This window comes from Anopheles arabiensis, chromosome 2 (assembly GCF_016920715.1).
Source record: "Anopheles arabiensis isolate DONGOLA chromosome 2, AaraD3, whole genome shotgun sequence".
Taxonomy (NCBI): Eukaryota; Metazoa; Arthropoda; class Insecta; order Diptera; family Culicidae; genus Anopheles; species Anopheles arabiensis.
The window spans coordinates 28,981,988-29,000,499 of record NC_053517.1 but is presented as its reverse complement, the minus strand read 5'-3'; the positions used below and the strand labels follow the sequence as shown (position 1 = coordinate 29,000,499).

General features: G+C 45.9%; 1 protein-coding gene across 7 annotated transcripts in view; it reads left to right on the top strand.

Moving 5' to 3' along the window:
* LOC120898248 (furin-like protease 2) overlaps positions 1 to 18,512 on the top strand; it is a 186,477-nt gene that overhangs the window by 69,914 nt on the left and 98,051 nt on the right. The window lies entirely within an intron of this gene.

Here is an 18,512-nt window from a genome sequence, read left to right as displayed (position 1 = left end):
GACCAGCAAAATGGGCTTCCGGTGCGGTCCAAGATGGAAATAAATATTACCTAATTTACAAAGACGCTTCTTGCGCTTCCCGGGACGCAGACGCGTGGCCTAAGAGGTGACGCAGTGCCTTCCGCTTTGTCAAACGACGACCGGCTGCAAATAAAAATCAAAAGCTCCCGGAACGCTGTGAACCCAATTGCTGGAGATAAGCGAAAGCGAATCCCGGGCGTAATCTTATTTCCGTCTCTGGAAGGACAAATGGTGCCAGTGTCTACTTTACGGTTGGTTGCCCTGCCTACGTCGACTGTGTGTATTTACGTGTATATATATAAAGCGAGCCTTCCCGCTCCCGCTGCCATCCCCATTTGCCAGACCGACGAGCGCAACGAGCGCAACGAAAATGGCTCTGTCCCTTCGCGGTCCACTTCAATCTACTACTCATCACACCGTACCGAAACAACCCCCGGGCCCGGGGCAGTGGTGTGGACCCGGAGGGACACATTTCTTTCCCATTGTGCTGCTGCTGGCTGGCTAGCTGGCTGGCTTGCTCAAACTGGCCTCGAGCGGAAGTGGAAAAATGTATGATAAATTTAATTAACATACATTTATCAGCGGCACCAGAAGAGACCTCCGCTGGGACGAACGGCGAACACCCAGAGCGGATGTGGAACAGTGCGGATGTACATGTGTGTGTGTGTGTGTGTGTGTTTAACGTGTGTTTGCATGTGTATGTTTTCGATGGTAACATCCGATGGCGCTCGATGTCCGACCTTCTTCTGTCTGTGTATGTGTGCGTGTGTGTGTGTGTGTGTGTGTGGCAACCAAACCGACCGGGTCCTAGATTTCCCAGAAGAGCGATGGGTGCCGGAAAAATTACCTCAGTGGCTAGCGCCGCTTCTGGCGATCCGGTGTCGCCTCCGTTGGGGAAGGACAGGGACAGGGGAAATGTCCTGCGGTGGTCGCAATGAGGATTTCATTCTGTTCGCTCTTTTTTTTCTGCTGCTGCTGCTGCCTCTGTCAAGTGACCTTTTCGTCGCCGTTGTACCTTTGGTCTTTGCTAAGCAACAGTTCCTCACCAATCGTTTGAGCACGGTTGTTCATGCTTCTGTATGTGTGTGTGTGTGTGTGTATGTGTGTTTGGAATTTTCCCTGGTGAAAATGTCCGACAGAGAGCGAACGGTTTTTGTGCCACTTGGACAGTGGGGACAAATTTTTAATCAAGTGATTTATTGGATTTGACGCACGGTTTGTGAGCGGTTCCGGTGAACGAGATCCACTTACGGCATTTGTCTGTGTTTGGGTTTTTTTTTTTTTGTTATTGTCAGTAAGATCACCAAACTACCAGCTTTGTGTGAAATACGCTGTTCGGTAAAGATACATATTTGAATCTATTTTTTCATATTTGAAACAAATATACACACAAAAGGAAGGAATACAGTGGCAAATAATATGGCGGTTCATCTGTTTCTAATCACAAACGCCTGTCAATTGCTAAACTACTGTGCTGGTGTCGTAAAAAACGTGACCCACAGCACTACCATCTGGCAATGTATATCATTCGTATTCGTAAAGTAGCTCAAGGCCAAACCCTTGCTGAACGAGTGTTTTAGTGAGATCTGTTTTGTTCCATGCATCCACTCTTCTGGGCACAAAAAATGAGGCGCAATAAAGCACAAAAACTCGTTTGTATGTTTCCCAGCATCATCCCTGCAGGCAAAAACTGGTGCGAACATTATGCGAAAAGCCCTCATAAAAGCGAAATGCAACAGCAGCAGTAGCAGCGTACACATCAGGTACGCTTTTTACGACGTCGTGTTAAATGTTAGAAAGATAGTGTTAGTGATGCAAATTCATGCTCTTCGTGTGCGAAACAATTGTGCAATTGGTTTGACATTGGCCGCACCACGCTCATCAAGCCGATCGATTTCATCAGGGCTCAGGGCTGTTGGGAGTGCCGTTTTTATTGTGCTGAAACGGACATAAACTTTTGCATGATGGGTCACAAACGCCATTCTACGCATGCCAACCTTTTCATGGTTTGGATTGAAAGGTTATTTTTTAATGGTTGTTTTCATCTGCAGCATATTAAATATAGAAAGCTGATTCTGATGATAGTTAATCCTGCTAGTTAAACAATTTCATTCATGCAATAATGGTTCAGTCCAGAGCGAACGGTAACAGACACCGGTCGGTCTTGATATCGCATTAGCTGCTTGGTGCAAGCTGCTGCTTGCCGCGCGACTCTTAACGGTACGGGGGTAACTGATCCTTTGCGTCAGATTTTCTGAAAAAAAAAACGGTTTCGGCCCGATCACTCGTTGCTGCACCGTACGGTGGTCGGTACCATTTTGTTGTGATATTGTATCGGTTTTAATATATTTTCCCAAATTGTAAACATTGTGCAGTAGTGTGCAAGAAGACCTCCGTAATCGTTTGCACTAACGATGCAAACGAAGGCACCAGCGGGCGGTCATATTGCCCTTACCTACCGGTAAGGGGCCCGGACGGCCTTCCGGGCAGCATCTACCGTGTAGCTCCAATGTATCATCTATGAAAGCTTCCGGTGGGAGAGGATGGATGTGCGCGGCGTCCCCCTGTGCACTATCCAATTCCGACCGGATGCACATTCACTATCGGGGCGCGGCGGGGTAAGGCAGTGGACGGGCCAGTAAGGTAGCGCAATAGAGACAGAGCATAGAAACCCGAACCCGAAATACACAAAAAATGTATATTCACATTCAAGCTCTCTAGCGCGTGTGTGCTGTGCTACCGTGCAGCGGAGAGCAAGAGGGCGAAGAAAGAGAAGTCTGGGAGAAAGAAAAAAAAAAACACATAAAATGGGATCGAGGCCACACAGAATGAAAAGAAACATTCTCGAGCGGAAGTGGAGTTGAGCGGAATTTTTTGTTGCTCCAAAACTGAAAAAGTAAGAGAAAACTGCAACCAAATCGCACGGGTGCAAGTGCCATCCCATTTACTGCACACATGTGTTGCTCGGTATGTGTGTAGACATATACATACACACACACACACATATATACACGCGTACAAATGCATACTATAAAAAGTGGGTCAATCCTGAGGCCGCACTGGCAAGGCTCATCCACATTCCCGGTGGGCTCGAAAAGTTGTCTTCGTTCCTGGTCGTGCGGGCCTCACTGGGTGTTTGTGTGTGTATGTCTGTGGAAAGGCGATGACGGTGAGCAGAATTTATACGCCAGCATCCGGAGCTAAGGTACGGGAAGGCTGTTTTTCTCTTCTGTGTATGTGCCGCCGTTTCTTCTGGTGTCTCGGTTGGTTCATCGCGCACATTCGAATGCGATTTTCCATCATCACTATCGATATTGCAGCGGCTGCTGCGGGATGTTTCCACTCCCATCGCGAGGCGGAAGTAAGTGGTGGGTGCAACGGATGCCGGAAAGCATTTCACTATTACCAGCGTGATCGAGCGGTGCTGATTTTTTTGCCCCATCCGCTCGCCACCCAAGTGGATAGAAGGGAAAAGAGAACGCTTTCCTGAGCGTAGATCATCCTTCTGGCATCATATTCTGTTTCGACTCGCCTGCTCTGAAGATGCTTCCTTCGTGCGGGCACGTTAGCACACAGCGAACATATGTCTACCGCTGGCAGCGGAGGGCATGTCCGTTGAGGAGAGGGCCGCGTGCGCTCGGAACACTTCATGTTGAAAATCTAATAAAATTTGTTCATTTTCTTTTGTCCTTTTTGCTCCCTGCATGTTTTCGTATGTTGTGTGGTGTGTGTCTGTTTTTTTGTTATCTCGACTCTCGAATGGAATTGTGTACGAGATCCCTTGCACTGGATGATGCTGAGTGGGTTTTTTTAAAGCATTTTATGCTGTAATGTATTTAAAAAAAAGTGTTGCTCTATGATTGGCAAACGGCAAACCATTATTGACTGCTTTGACTGATTCCATGATGAATGATTGTTTCTAGAGCGAAGGAGAGCAGATTGGACTTGATGGTGTCAGGGTAGGTGTCTTGATGGGATCATTGCTTATTTTACGCTGTGTGCAATGATTGCTGTTGAGTGTTTCGTGCATAATTACAAACAGTGGAACACTATGACGATAGAGTGTTGGTGCTTTGTCTTGGCGTGGATGATTTTTTATTGAAATTTGCCGTAACTTTATCTTAAATTCTTTTGATTATCTCTGCGCAACAATATCTTGGTTTAGTATTCTAGTGGCTTAAGCAAGCCTAAATGTAATGGAGTGTACTTGTGTAATGTGTGTAATTTTTATAGTAAAGCTAACTGGTTTGAAAAGTATATTAGATTGTGACGCTTCATAGTAAATTTCAAAGATATTCTTTTTTTTCAATTCTAAACTCAAAGTTCGCATGAATTTGTCGTACTATATTTTCTTATGCAAATGCTGAAAATGTCAGCATAAAGTTGATGTTTCTATTGCCGGCAAACCCGAGAATCATCCCGTTAGTAGGAAGCGGTGAATGTAAAAAAGCGCACTGCCGGGAAACTTGAGTGTCGAAAGAGGAAAATGGTATTTTCAATTTTCCCACTCATTGGTTCAGCATTTCCCTTTGATGATTGAAAGCAAATTAATAGGTTGCTTGCTTGCTCGGTTGCTGCAAAAAGCTCGCTCTCTTGGCACCCTGTACACAATACGCCAGCGCTTCTATGTGTGTGTGTGTCACTCGATAGGAAAAACAACGAGCCGATAGCTCCTGCTACACCACCTCGATGACAAAGCACAAGCGCCGTGCCCTCCCGAGAGTGATCGGAAGGAAAAGTGCACGATTCGACAAATGAAGTGGAAATTTCGCATAAAAGTCGTCGCCGGAAGGAGCAGATGCAGATGCGGCTAGACAAATACTGGCGCAAACAGTAGGGCTTCGGACTCGGTCGAGTGTCGGTAACCGTTCGCTTCTCGGAGCACTAGCGAAAGGAAAGCTCTTCGCAATGAAGCACGCAGTGGGAAGTCCGCTTCCATTCTTTTTCCGACTGCTTTCTTCGCAAACGCAAACCGGTGTCCCCGGTGAGACAAACCCGGTGAGTTGAAAGACACCGAACTCCTCCGCAAAGAAAATAGCCGAGCAGGAAAGTGTTTTCAAGGAAAGTGTACAGCTAGTAGGTACCAGTTTGCTGCTGGCCGCGCCACCAGCCATATGCCGGGTGGGTTTGTTTTTAATTTCAACAATGCCAAACCAGCCAGCGGAAGATGGAAGAAGGGCAGCACTCGGGGGCCGGCGGGCTGGTGCAAATTGAATAAAACAATGGTCGAAAAAAGCATCATCCGTTAGCGCATTGTATTTAAATAGAGCAAAAAACGGGAGAAGCGGGCAGATAAAAAGGCAAACTTCATCACCGGGTTCCTTATTTCCATGGAAGAAAACTGCTCAAGAGAGGTATGTTGGTGCTGCTGGTGCAGGTTTGGTGGAGCGTTTTTTTGTGTCTCGTTGTCTGCCGCTTTATTTCCAAACGCTTTCGTACCTGAAGCACACCGATGCACAGGGATGAAGAAAACTGGCAAACAGGCAGTAAAAAAAAACACACTATGCAGATCTGTTAACGAGACAACCGAAAATGGGATGTACAAATTGATGCTTGTGTTCACTCTCCAGCTGCACCGTTGCTGTGCCCCGGACCGGTGTGAGCCCATTTGCCTTCCACTAGGCTAATCTGTGGACTGTGGTGGAAAAAAGATCCTGCAAAAATGCTATGGCTCGAATTGACAGCCAAGCAGTGTGCATTGGGAGTGTCATGAGAGAACAGGATCCTGTGTTGTAGCGTGTGTGTGTGTGTGTGTGAGTGGGTTAGCTTGCATGGATAAATTGGAAGCAATTCAAGCGAAAGAATAGGAGCAACCTCAGAAAAGCGTTCGCTTAATTTGCGATAAGGGCTCTCTCTTCTTTCTATTTTCTTGCATGGAGGTTCGTTTTCATCATCATCACTATTTCGTATTCGTTGGTTGAGGTGTCCTTTTTTGTATGCACACCTTAACTTTCATAAAACCACCACGATGGAACCACCGCCCACCTGGGCAACAGGTAATGAAGTTGGAGAAGATTAAAAGCATGGAAAGGTTTTAGCTAGTGGACGAAAGCAGATATGCATTCGTCCAGTTTTGTTGTTATTTCTACTGTGGCTTTTATTTATATTATTCGCAATCGGAATTTATCTCGATTTAATGCGATAACACAGATCGCTTTAATGACTTGTACTTGTGCATAGGATGTACCGACTGTATGAAAAATCACTTCATTACAAAGTTGCTCAGCCACAGCACAGATGGTCACAGACATCATGGCAGCCGCAGAAAGAAAGGACCACCACCGGTCGGCCGCAATCCGGCTATACAGTAATGCCCCGAGCTCTGAACAGCTCGTGTGACTGGTGTGGAGAAAGTTTAGTAAGCCGATTGGAAAACTATCGCCAGCAAGCGGGCGGTAATGAAAAGCGATCCACTCCACAGCGCGCAGAGTGCATCGGTTACCTTCCCGATCGGGTCGTTTGTCTTGCGAACTCGGTCATTGGTGTGTTCTATGACTTTACCGTGGTTGAGCAAATATTATTCCACATGCGGACAGGTTAGCCATTAGAGCTAATACTACCAACGCTGCTAAGGACGGCGGTGCAGTGTGTCGGTGTGCTGGCGCGACGGCATCAACTTTCAATCGGGTAACTTTTATGATGGTGGTCATTAAAAGAGCATCACCGATGCTTCTCCATTCCATATCGATTCATCGGAATGTAAACGAGCACTGTTGAAGTTTGGATTGAATTATGAAAGGGACAGGGAAGGAGCACAGCAGCGGGAGAAGCTGAAGCTGGTCATTATTATGTTGTTCTGGGAAAAGAATCGAAAAAAAAGCCTAAAATTTGTACCAAATCCAATGTTCTCAGAAAGACAGACGAATGCGATGGATGAGAGTCAATTGGTTACACAACATGATTGATGGTTGATGGTTGTTTCATCGCGTCGGCAGCACGTCGGGCGCAACTGCGGTTGCCCCTTCTCCTCAAAAAAAGCAACGGCACGAAAATCGAAGGAAACTCATTGCCAATATGAATGATGCAGCTTTTTGAGCGGTGTTTTTGAAAGTGAGTCTTGCTATTTTACTAGGCATTGATTTTCCACCGTCGCCGTTGGCCCTTAGTGGATGATGAAGTCAAAAGCGCGTGATTGACTGACTTTGGTCGGTCGCTTTCAGCTCGCTGCTGAAGGATCGCCCCACGGTACGATGATGCAGCAGCAGCAGCAAATGATGGTGAAACATTTGTGAATAGAGAAAGTGTGTGAGAGAGTGAGGGGGGAGAGGGAAAAGCCTTCTAAATTGGTTGGGCTGGCCAGAATCGACCTCGTTGGCGTAGATAATTTAAAATCGATTATACGTTGACCTCGTTCGTGCGAGGGAAATGCTTTGCCGGGGGAATAGAATCATTTGTTCCCTCGATCTATTGATGCCTTATTATTTTCGGCTAATGGACTAAGAATAAAACGTTCGTAAAGGGGGAAAAATATAACAAATTTCGATTTTTACTATCTAAAGGTTTAAAAAAATATGATCGTAATGTATTCTAAGAAAAAATACAATTCTTTAAACACACAGCATAGATTCTCGAACAACACCTTAAAGTATAGTCGTGGCAGCTTCAAACCCTATGTCATTGGCAGGAATGGAACGAACCAACACAACGAACACCTTCTCTCCTCTGTCCCGATCCGAGCCTGGAAAAAACAAACTTTGCATCGGGTTATGCTAAAACTTTTCGTATATCGTTCTGCGCCACCGGACACGTTGTGACAGGAAAATTGGTTCCACCGGTACCGGGGAACGTGGGAGCGGAACGACATCCTATCGAAGATCGAACCGTAAAAGGCGGCCAGGTCACTCTCTCAATTTTCTGCGACAGAAGCTGGTACCGCTGCTGCTGCTGCTGCTGCAGTCAATCCTTTTCCCGATTAGAAACTTTATCCAATCAAACTTTCGCTGATCGCAACCGTACAGAACACCTTTTTGCCCGAGTGCACTCCAAACGGGCTAAAAGGCGGGTGTCAGGCAGTTATGGTGTGATCGGGAGCGAGCAATATGCATACCACCGTGTGTTTGGTAGCGCACGGCCCGTCGGGTGTACAGGCTGAGAGTGTACATTTCACCCTGACGTGGCCCTAGCCGTTCGATCTCTAGTTTAGAATAGTTTCTGGTGAAAGTTTGTCGTACTTTCCAAACGGTGCCTGTGCGAGCACAATCATGTGGCCCCCGTGTGTTGGCCCGCTCCGATAAGCAATGATGGATTTGGTTCGTAGATTGAGTTCATTTCGATGGCCCCGAGACCAGTGCGGAACAACCATCCCTGGCAGCTGGTAGCAAAAGTATACTGCCACATGTCCTGAAACATTACGCGTAGTTCACATTTCCATTGTTTAGATGTGTGTGGGTGTGTGTGTTGTATGTCCTTTTTGGTTTGCCTTGTATCCTTCGCTCTTGAAAGGACCGCACTTCCAAGCATAAAGCATTTCGGGATGGCGACTAAATAATAGGGAAAATCCTTCGCAAATCCCATCCTTGGCAAATCCTTGATGAAGGTACGGGATTAGGATGGAATGAAAACTCTTCCCGTGGCTGTTGCCTGTCGTTCCACTGCTGTCGGTAGTGTGGTGGTGTGATTTCTTTTTTACCTTATCGAAAGGATTTGTTATTCGAGTTCCGTACACGCTTCGACTCTCCCCCAATATCTCCCATACATTCGACGTGTGTGTTTTTTGGAGTCGAAGAGCGGGTGAGGACGAGTAGAGTAGTAAGCAGCAGCAGCAGCAGCAGCACATGACGCGGAAAACGAAAACAAACCACTCAGCAGGTTAGTTTGGCAGGTGGTAAGCAGATGACATTTCGGCTAAACTCCCTCGGGTAATGCTTTCCAATTCATTCTCATCTCGATTGACGTGGATGGCGTTACAGAGAAATCAACTTCAGGGAAGTTGATGCTGTTGTTGGGAGAATGGGAAGAAAGTGTTGTGGGGTCGCCAAGGAGATGAGGGCTGTTCGTCTCACGGGGCTCTTGCTTTCGCTCTCGTTGGGCCTATCGCGTTGCGCGTGTGGTAAGGAGACGAATGCTGCCCACCCCATCCGACAGTACACATCAGTCACATTCGGTTTCGCCCCGTGCGAGGATATCCAACATTTTGTTTGCAGTTTCGCTAGAGATTGGAAAACGCTTTCAATTTGATTTAGTACGTTGGATGTTTGACACTCGGCAGCGGAGAACTCCAAAATCTCGCCCACGGTTGGTTTCGGTACGGTTTTTTTGTGGATTGCGTTTTCTGCGTTGAAACCGGACCAGTCTTTAGTGTGCGGGAAGTATTACTCTTTCATATTATTGGTGTTTCCTAGTTACAACTTTTCGAAAAGATGTCAAGAGTCGTGGTAGAGCGAAAGAGCGAGAGAGTGATCGTGTATGGGAGAGGAATCGGTACCGCACAATGTCAATATAATACACACATCATAACATTCCAACCGACCAAAGTAGCGGTGGATACAACTCACAGCTTGCCTGAACTGCTGCTGCTGCTGGTCGTCTATTATTCGAGATCGCTAGATCGCAACTGGAGATGACGTCTGGTGATAGTCGTGTGAGTGAGTGCGTGTGTGTTTTGCTAAGATCGAATCGACAACAACACCGGACGACAGCAGTAAAGACGGCGACGGGTGGATCGTGTTCCCAGGAGACAGCGAGGAAATAAAATCGTTTGCTTGCCGCACATACACGCCGGAGTGAGACATTGATTGAATTGAGAGTTCAAAAAAGCGTCTACACCGTCGCCGTTCTCCCGTCCTGGAGACTACATCGCACTTGTCTTTTTCTTTGTTGCTCTTGGTGTGTCAAGTATTTTTGAAACAACTGTCAGTCGCCCTTCGCACGCAGTGGCTGACACCGAGTGTCAGCTCACCTTATTAGATTGGTAGTGGCTTGGGGGACAGGAGGATTGCATTTGCTGTCTTCTATTATTATTTGTCGTAAGTGAGACATCACCAACAGTGTGCAGGACATTGTTTTGAGAGAATGCTTTCGAATTGTTTGTTATAAATAATTTAATCTCATTTTATATCTTGTGATCTGTAATCTGTAGTACGAAGATGATGTTTTCTGATGTGTTCAAAATGTGTTTTAATAACACTTCCATCACAAAACTGGCATATCATTACATAGTGGATGCCCACATATTACATTGTTCAGCTTGCCTTGCACAGCTTTCGGTCTATATGCTTCCTTCCCTGCTACTCGCAAATAGATGTTGCTAGTTTAAACAGAACTGTAGACGGAAAAAAACCTTGCGAACAATTTTTTAAACTCACACACCACCCTCCTTACGAACCAAACACATTAAGGTTCGGGCTAGAACGAAAGGTGTGGGAAAACCATGATAAAGTTGGCTATAGCTGCCTCTCCCCGCTGCTTCTACTTTACTGATGCTATCCAGGCATCCACGGTTCGTTTCCATCCCTTGCGTGACAGTTGGAGGTGGTGCCGGCCGACCGCAAAGGCCACTATCAATCATCTAACGATGACTAATGGTAGAAAGATGTCTCATCTATCTGGACGGGGCGCACACACGCTGAGGAAACTTATGCACACGAACTCGGGTGAAGGATGCTGAGTGTTGAGCAAACAACCGAAGCAACCGAAGGCAATAGGTAGTTTTACGCGAATGTCTTCCAGGACACGATTGTGTATGTGTGCGTGTGTTTTTTTCCTCTTCTTCTTCTTTCGTTTCTGGTCCCTGTTCTCGCTCTAATGGATCGGTGTACGGTGGCACACGTACCACAGTGTACCACCATTGCTTGTTAACAGTAAAAAATAAACTCCACACACACACACACAAACACACACGTTCAATGATAAAATGGAACCTGGTGGCCTGCAGGAAGGGGAATGTATGTGTGTGTATGTGTGCCCGTGTTCCTAAATACACACCGCACTACCGGACCGGATGCTACCAGATGGTGCATCGGCGTATGAATAATGTTCTCCGTGGCCGGAAAAAGCGGCCGGAGAGTTTCCCACCAGTTTCCCCTGGTCCACCCCACCCGTGCGAGTGTGAGTGTGTGAAGAATAATAGAGATGATTTGATGATCGAATGTGGGCAAAAAGAAGTATGTGTGTGTGTGTGTGTCCACCCGGGGGTTTGTTGACTTTCCGTCATGTCGGTTGACCACAGAAGACAGATGCCCGTATGCATCCGCGCCAGCTGTTTGACCACTTCTTGACCGATGCCTGCTCAACGTTACTGCCCTCCCACCCCCTCTGACCGTGCATCCACACATCGGTATCGTTATGATGAAAATGTGTACTCCAGATGATGGTACACGGGAGGTGGGAGTGGTCGATCCGGCGGGTCCGGCTGGTCATTTGTTATGTAATTGGACAGTTGATTTCCGTCAAACTGTCAATTACCGTCGAGTGGGAAGTTTATTAATATTTACTTTCTTGGATTCTTGGTTTCTTGGAGGGGGAGGGAAGCAGCTGGGTGTTTGGTTAGTCCGCTATAGAAGAAGAGCCGGATCGCAAGGATGTGTGTGTGTGTGTGTGTGTGTAACTGAAACACGTGTACATAAGTGAAGGAGCGATTTCATCAGCAGGATAGTACGGGGTATGGGAGAGAAGTAGAGAATAATGACAAATGAGCATAAATGTCAATACAATTTATTCTACACGATGGAAGGACTATGGAATAACCTTTAGTTCGAGAACAATCCGGCTAGTTAGCTGGCTTGGATTTACTGTGTAAAACCAAAGAAGGTAAACTCTCTTATTTTCCCTCAACCCGGTTTCCGGTTTTATTAAAAATACAAACAACCTAGCTTTCAACAAAGTGGGCGAGATCGATCTCGTTATTGTCACTGTTCAATAAATTATTCGCAATGCGCCTTCCGCGCACCCGCACAAGTCCCGGGCTGCTGCACAGGGAGACTCTTCAGCGTGTTTGAATACATTATCCTGCGCTCGCTCAATCTTTGGCCCCCTCCGCACCGGTGGCTCGAAATCACTCAGTCGAACGTCGAAAGCATTGTCGGGCGGGTTGTGCCGTTCAATATTTGATAGCAAACAAACGGGAGGATGCATCGGTGTACCGTGTCGACGGTGGGACCTCGCAGGGACTTTCTTCCGAATCGCTCCCGAATAGTCGGTGTCCTCCGCATGCATGTCATTTTTGCTGGCTCTCCTTGGCATTGTGCCTGCCTGCTGAACGTGGCAAACTCTTCACATTTGCTGTTTAGGTGGAGAAAGCTGTCGATGTTCACCTTTTTGTTGTTGTTTTGTTCTCATACGTATCATCTTTCGCATCTCGTGTGTGCCTGCAAGCGTCAATTTGAGTGGCTTCTTTTCGGGTGGCTTCTCACCTCGGGGGAAGGTGAGAAAGCATGGCTAGCATTATGTTTCGATAGGTTGCACTGTTTTTTTATGGGCGAGGTAGGATTAAGTTGCTGCAAAATTTAACCAACTTGAAAAGGCGTCCCTTGTGTGTGTGTGTGTGTGTGTGTGTGTGTAGATGCACATTATGCTTCACTTCGCTTGTAGTCGATCGCATGATTTGCGCAAGCACAGGGTTGAAGAAAAAGAGTGTATGAGCATGTGTGTGCATCATCATCAGCATCATCCGCTTGACGTTTGCATGCACTTGACGCATAAAGGCGACAGATAATACGCCATCAAACATTGTGAAAAGGCACAAGTATGCTTGTGTGGTAGGGCAAGGTATGCGACGGGAACGGAAATTAAATGGCAAACAATCGAACCCCGCTCATCGCATGGCCGCTAGTGGGTGGTATGGTGGTGGGTGAGCTGCTGCTGCTGCTGCTTTTGAATAAATAACTCTCACGTCCGGAACTCCGGAATGGATGGCTGAGTCGAAGGATTTGGATATGTGTTTGTGTATGCATGTGAATCGATCCCTCCCTGTTGCATGGTGCTGATGTCAGTGTGAGGTGAACGGCATCCGAGAGCGAGCGATTGAATAAATTATTTGTGTCGGATAAATACGAGCGAACCGGAACAAAACAAAATGTGTGTCCGATTATACCCTTTTTTGTGTTTGTTTGTTTTTCACTTGAATTTTTTTGTCTTAATGGCTGCTTTTATTCCCGTTTGATAAGCTGCGCTTATACCTTGCAGGGTGTCAGAACGGGGTATGGGGTTGAAATATGATACAAAAGATAATTGAGTTTTGTAGCATTTGACTGTTTTTGGTTTTCGGCAAAAAAGCTAGAATTCATTGCAAAATCCATAAAAGCTTTTGTAGGGATGGTAATGGGTGGCTAGTAAATTGAAATTCCACACAGCCAATAGCATCATCATCATCATCATCATCATCTTGACTCTCAACTGACCCCTTTTTGGACTATGTCGCCCAAGACTACAAAAAAGGGCTCAAAAAGCAACTGACAAAAATGTAACAGAAAGTCTATTCCGCGAGGTCAGCGTGTGTGTGTGTGTCGTTTGTTGTCGCCGAAGCATCCTGTACAAGGTTTTATCTTCACCTACTCTCGCTCCTGATTAGTGTGTGACTTTGTGCGGGATTTTCGTTTGACCCTCCGGCGCACGGTTGAACGACTACAGGCCTGCCTGCCTGACCGTAGCCAGCCCAAACAGCGGTCTATCGTGTCAGGTCACCCAGGATGAACATTATCCTTTTTTTTTGTTCTTACCGTGTCGCCAAAGGCTAGCAGTTTCGTACGATGACGACACACGAACATGTGAGCGGCCCGAGGGAGGGGAGGAATCACTTCGTGTGCTTTATGGGGCGTAGCAATGGTCGTAAGCGAGTGAATCGGCATTGGAAAAGAAGGGAACACACCTCCCGTGTATGTGTACCCTGCAAGCTGCGCCACAGTGAAGAGAGGGTGGAGAAAGAAAAAGTACACATTCTCTGCATTTAAGGCGGGAATGGAGTGTGTATGTGCCTTTTTCTTCTCTTAACCATCGAGGGCAAAAGCACGCTGCAGATCATCTATCACGGCCCAGCGAGTTGGTGCCTGGGGGCGCACCGTGGGCAGGGTTGAAAGGCAAAATGGAAAATGGTCGCCCGCCATATGTTTGCCTCCCCGTACGTCGTCCCGCATGGCTGCATAGGTTAACCCGTGCGAGCTTTGTTAACTGTTGGCAAAAACTCGCTCTCTCTCTCTCTCTCTTTCTTTCTTTCTTTCTTTTATATACCTTTTTCGTTCAATGTCTCGTCGCTCCCGACGTCCATAACAGGGATATCCTGCATATCTGAAGTGATTTTTACTTCTGCCCTTTTGCCCTTGATTAATCATTCAAAATGGCATTTCTTTTTCCCCTGATTCACCTGCTCCTTGGCCATTTGACCAACAGACAATGGAGCAGTCAGTCGCTAAGGGTGGTTTTGTTTCTTTTGTGTGTGTATGTGTGTGTTTTCGCTAAGCTTTCACTGCCACCCGAAAGAAAGTAAGTCGTTACTTGAAACAACATCAAACCTCGGTGCTGCTCGTTTGCTGCGTTGCTCTTTTTTTCTGCCTCCTTCGCCCAGCCAGAACTCTTTCTGTCTCTCTCTTTCAATCATACGGTCGGTGAGTTTTCCGTATTGTTCTTAGAAAAGGGCCAGCAAATGGCTTACTACTTTTCGACGGTCGGTTTGCGATCGGCTTCCACAGGTGAAAAACGCCATTGTTTTCCGGCGTTACTCCTTCCTTGTTCCATTCCTTCCCTTTTTGCGGCCACTGTGGTAGTGATGGCTTTTCGTATTTTATTGACCGGATAGCTTTGTGTGTTGTGTGGGTGTGTGTGTGTGTGTCAGTGTGGGATTGGCATGCCCAGTTTGACACGGGCTATTTTTCGCTCGTTTTCTCATGTCAATACAGAGAACGGCAATGATGTTGTGGGCTGGTTCGGTTTTTGGGAAAATGAGCGGATGGTTTTGTTATTTTTGCATCCCAGCTTATCTGCCCAGCCCTTCTTAAAACTGGCGTCAAAGCGGACCCGCACTCTAATGCGCCAGCTTCAGCATTTTTGTTTCTTCCTTTTTTTTTGTTGCCGTGTGTATCTCGGGGTGAATACTGCCCAAAAAAGGGTGCTTTCAGGCAAATGTGTTTTGGCAGCGGTTCTTTATTTTACCGAGAAGTGTTGCTGTTCCTTTTCCTTTTTTTGTTCCTGTAGTTTCCTAGCTTTTAAAAGCTTTTCTTTCATTCTAAGTGCTGCTCTTTTGTTCGATGGGCAAAATATTGTTGATTTGCTTAGCATCCGATAGGATTATTAGCTATAATTTTCCATTTCCATCCAGTGTTTGAATTTAGCTTAACATCTCGTTGATTGTAATTCAGAACATAACAAAATTGTTAAATGTATAGTTGAACCCCGCAGTGGAATACACCCGTATAATAAGTTTAATTTGTTCCAGTGATTAACTCGTTAGGCGGGACAATTTTTTTTTTTTCATAAAATCTGTATGAAAAATGATTGATGATTGATTCTACCACCGCAAATGTGCCGGCAGAAAGGCCATATATGCAGCTGAAAAACTGAAAAATGTTTTCATTTTACTAGCAATTGGTTGTCGGTCTCATGGTACAGTCGTCAACCCGTACGACTTTATAACATGCCTGTCATAGATTCTCATGGTACAGTCGTCAACCCGTACGACTTAATAACATGCCTGTCATAGATTCTCATGGTACAGTCGTCAACTCGTACGACTTAACAACATGCCCGTCATGGGTTCAATCCCCAAATAGACCGCGCCGCCATACGTAGGACTGACTATTCTGCTATGGCGGATAATCCAAAAGTCACTGAAAGCCATCCCCACAAGTGGTACAGGCAGGCCTTGACCGACAACGGTTGTTGAGCCAAAAGAAGAAGAAGAAGAAGAAGCAATTGGTGGATCATGAGTTGATGGAATCGTAGTAAAACACTCGCCGATATACCACACATCTGTGCAACATTTATTCGGCACTACTCCTCTGGCAGGCAGTTTTATATTACACGAATGTTAGGATTCAAACTCATTAGTCTGAGCGATAATCAAAATTAAAGAAATGCTCACTGTTAATCGATCGTAATCTAGATTTCAGTTTTGCTCCCTGAAAATGTATCCTAAACACGATTGATATCGCTCGCTATGCGAGATTTTCTTCGTTAAGAGATGTAACAAGGGATACTCGTTGTGAGGAGTTCCACTGTAGTTGTAATGGAGACGCATGGTTGTTTATAGTTTTATGAATACATTTACAGATATCCTCATGTTGGGTCAGTTGCTTCTTTTCATAGCTTCATAAAACGAAATTTCAAAGCAATGAGCAGAAATCACAAAATCATCATTGAAATTGCAATTATAATAAATTTAGAATTATTTTGATTTCGCTGAATTTTGCCACATTTATGAAGCTTTCGATTTTTTTATATGATGTTAAGCCAACATTCCTGAGAAGCGGGTCGTTATAGAAAATAGTATTTCATTTAGTTTTTGGAAAAATAAAACTTAAATCCCCCACCTGCAACAGCCATAACATCCCGTTCGTTAATTTAGGGCAGGTCGTTTGTTTTGCAGACTAGCATCAGAGTTTAATTTATTTCTTGCCTTTTAATGTTAATTTTCCTGTCGTTTTCTTCCCGTTTCTCCCACGGAAGGTTGCAACGTTCTCGCCCCTGCCACCATTAATTACCATTAGATCAGACGCAGAAGGTCGCGTTCCAGCGAAGCTCGCAAAGCCTCAGGGACGGTTCCTTTTGGCATGCTGACGATTAGATGTGTGTTGTCGTGTTCCGTTTCCCATCCGTACCGCGGGGGGTTCAGCTTCCTCCGGTTCGTTTCCTTAGATTCGGCACCAATATCGGAACTTCTTAAATCCTATTCCACCTTTTTTGCGATGAGATGAGACTTGCTGCCGGTCCACCTGGGCAACAATCCTGCTTTGCTACATTAAATCACAAAAAATACACCCTCCGCCCGTGCGTCCGTCTCGCACGCAACAGGAACGCGTAGCGCCATCGTTCATTCTTCTTAATTGGATTATGGTTGTGAGCTGTTCCGACAAAATATCCCTTCCCAGCGCACCACTTCCCGTTCTTTGCGGGAACCATCAGCGATGTCGTGGTTGTTTTTCCTATGTCGTGTTTTTCCATGTTTCTCAGTTACGGTGGCAAATGGTGGGCAACTTTGGGTGAAAGGTATGAGTCGTTTTTTTGTTGTTATTCTGCCTTTTTGTTTAACAGCTCTCGGCACAAACACGTATTTCAGGTGAAGCGGCACTACCCACCCATACAGGTGAGGGCAAAAGGAAAAAAAAACAAAAAAAAACGCAAATGAATGTACGTTCCGTTTTCTTACTGTGCCAAAAGTAAAAGAAACTCGCCCACAATTCCCTACGAGCAGCGGCAGAACATACCTTTGCCGACAGGTGCGGTCGGGGTAGGAGGAAGGCCAGTAATGGTGGTGCCTTCCGGCCCACGATGCCACAATCAACCTGACAAATGTTGATTATGTTTTAAATATTAGAACGAGCGCCGGGACGGTGTGAGGTGTAATGGTTTTCGAAATGGGGATACAACGGGCGGTGTTTTGCGGCATCGTGGCATGCGGCTCATGGCATGTTGCTTTCGGAAGCCACCACCGCGAGCCGAGTGATACGATGTGACGGTTTTGTAAATCAACTGAAATCGTGGTTCTTAAGGTGCTGGTGGATGTAAGAAGCGGAAACGTTTTGCCTGCGATGGTAATGCGAAAGCCAAGATTTGAAGTGCTTGTATTTTTTGGTCCTTTTGCTCTGCTATATTTCGTCTGCTTGTTCTTGTTGCTTTCGAATCGTTCTGTTGTGCGTGTGTGCGCTAGTGAAGTAACACGTGCCCAGCCTTCAGCGGGTTAATTAACATTTGAATATTTATAATTAAAACTTCCAGCCCCGGTACAAGTGGCTGCGAGTGACATTCAGCTTGTTGGGATTTGGCTTTGCCTCAGTTTGGATTGTAAACTTGCGCATCTTTTGGCGTAAATGTAATTTGTTAAGAATTTTATAAAAGCTTCCCAATGGCACACGTACACATATTGGATTTTTACTTTACTTTATTTTGTGTTGCTCGAAATTGTAGTATGGAGTTTCTTGACAATGTTATTATCTCTCTTGAAAGCTTTACCATTTATGTTTATCTCAAAGTGTCAATGTGCTTTTGTTCTTTGTCGTTTACGGCTTTCTTGTGGTTTAGTGTCGGTAAAGGACATAGAAAGCATACACAATCGGCGAGCTACGGTTAGTGCACTCCCTTGGGGCAGGTTGAGATTCCGCATTAAGCAAGTGCAAACGGTGTCAGCGGTGGTGCGAGCGCGCCCTGTTTGACAACGGCAAACGCGACAACCGATTGCGGCGGGGAACCACAAGATAACGAACCAGCTTCATGGCTATTTTGATTACATTTTATTATTATCTACGATAGCCATCGGGCCCGGGTCTGAAAGCGTCATAATGGCAGTAGACAGAGACCGGCGTAGATCATCTCCTGGTACCGTTGCATGGTTGCCTAAAGCTGGCAAA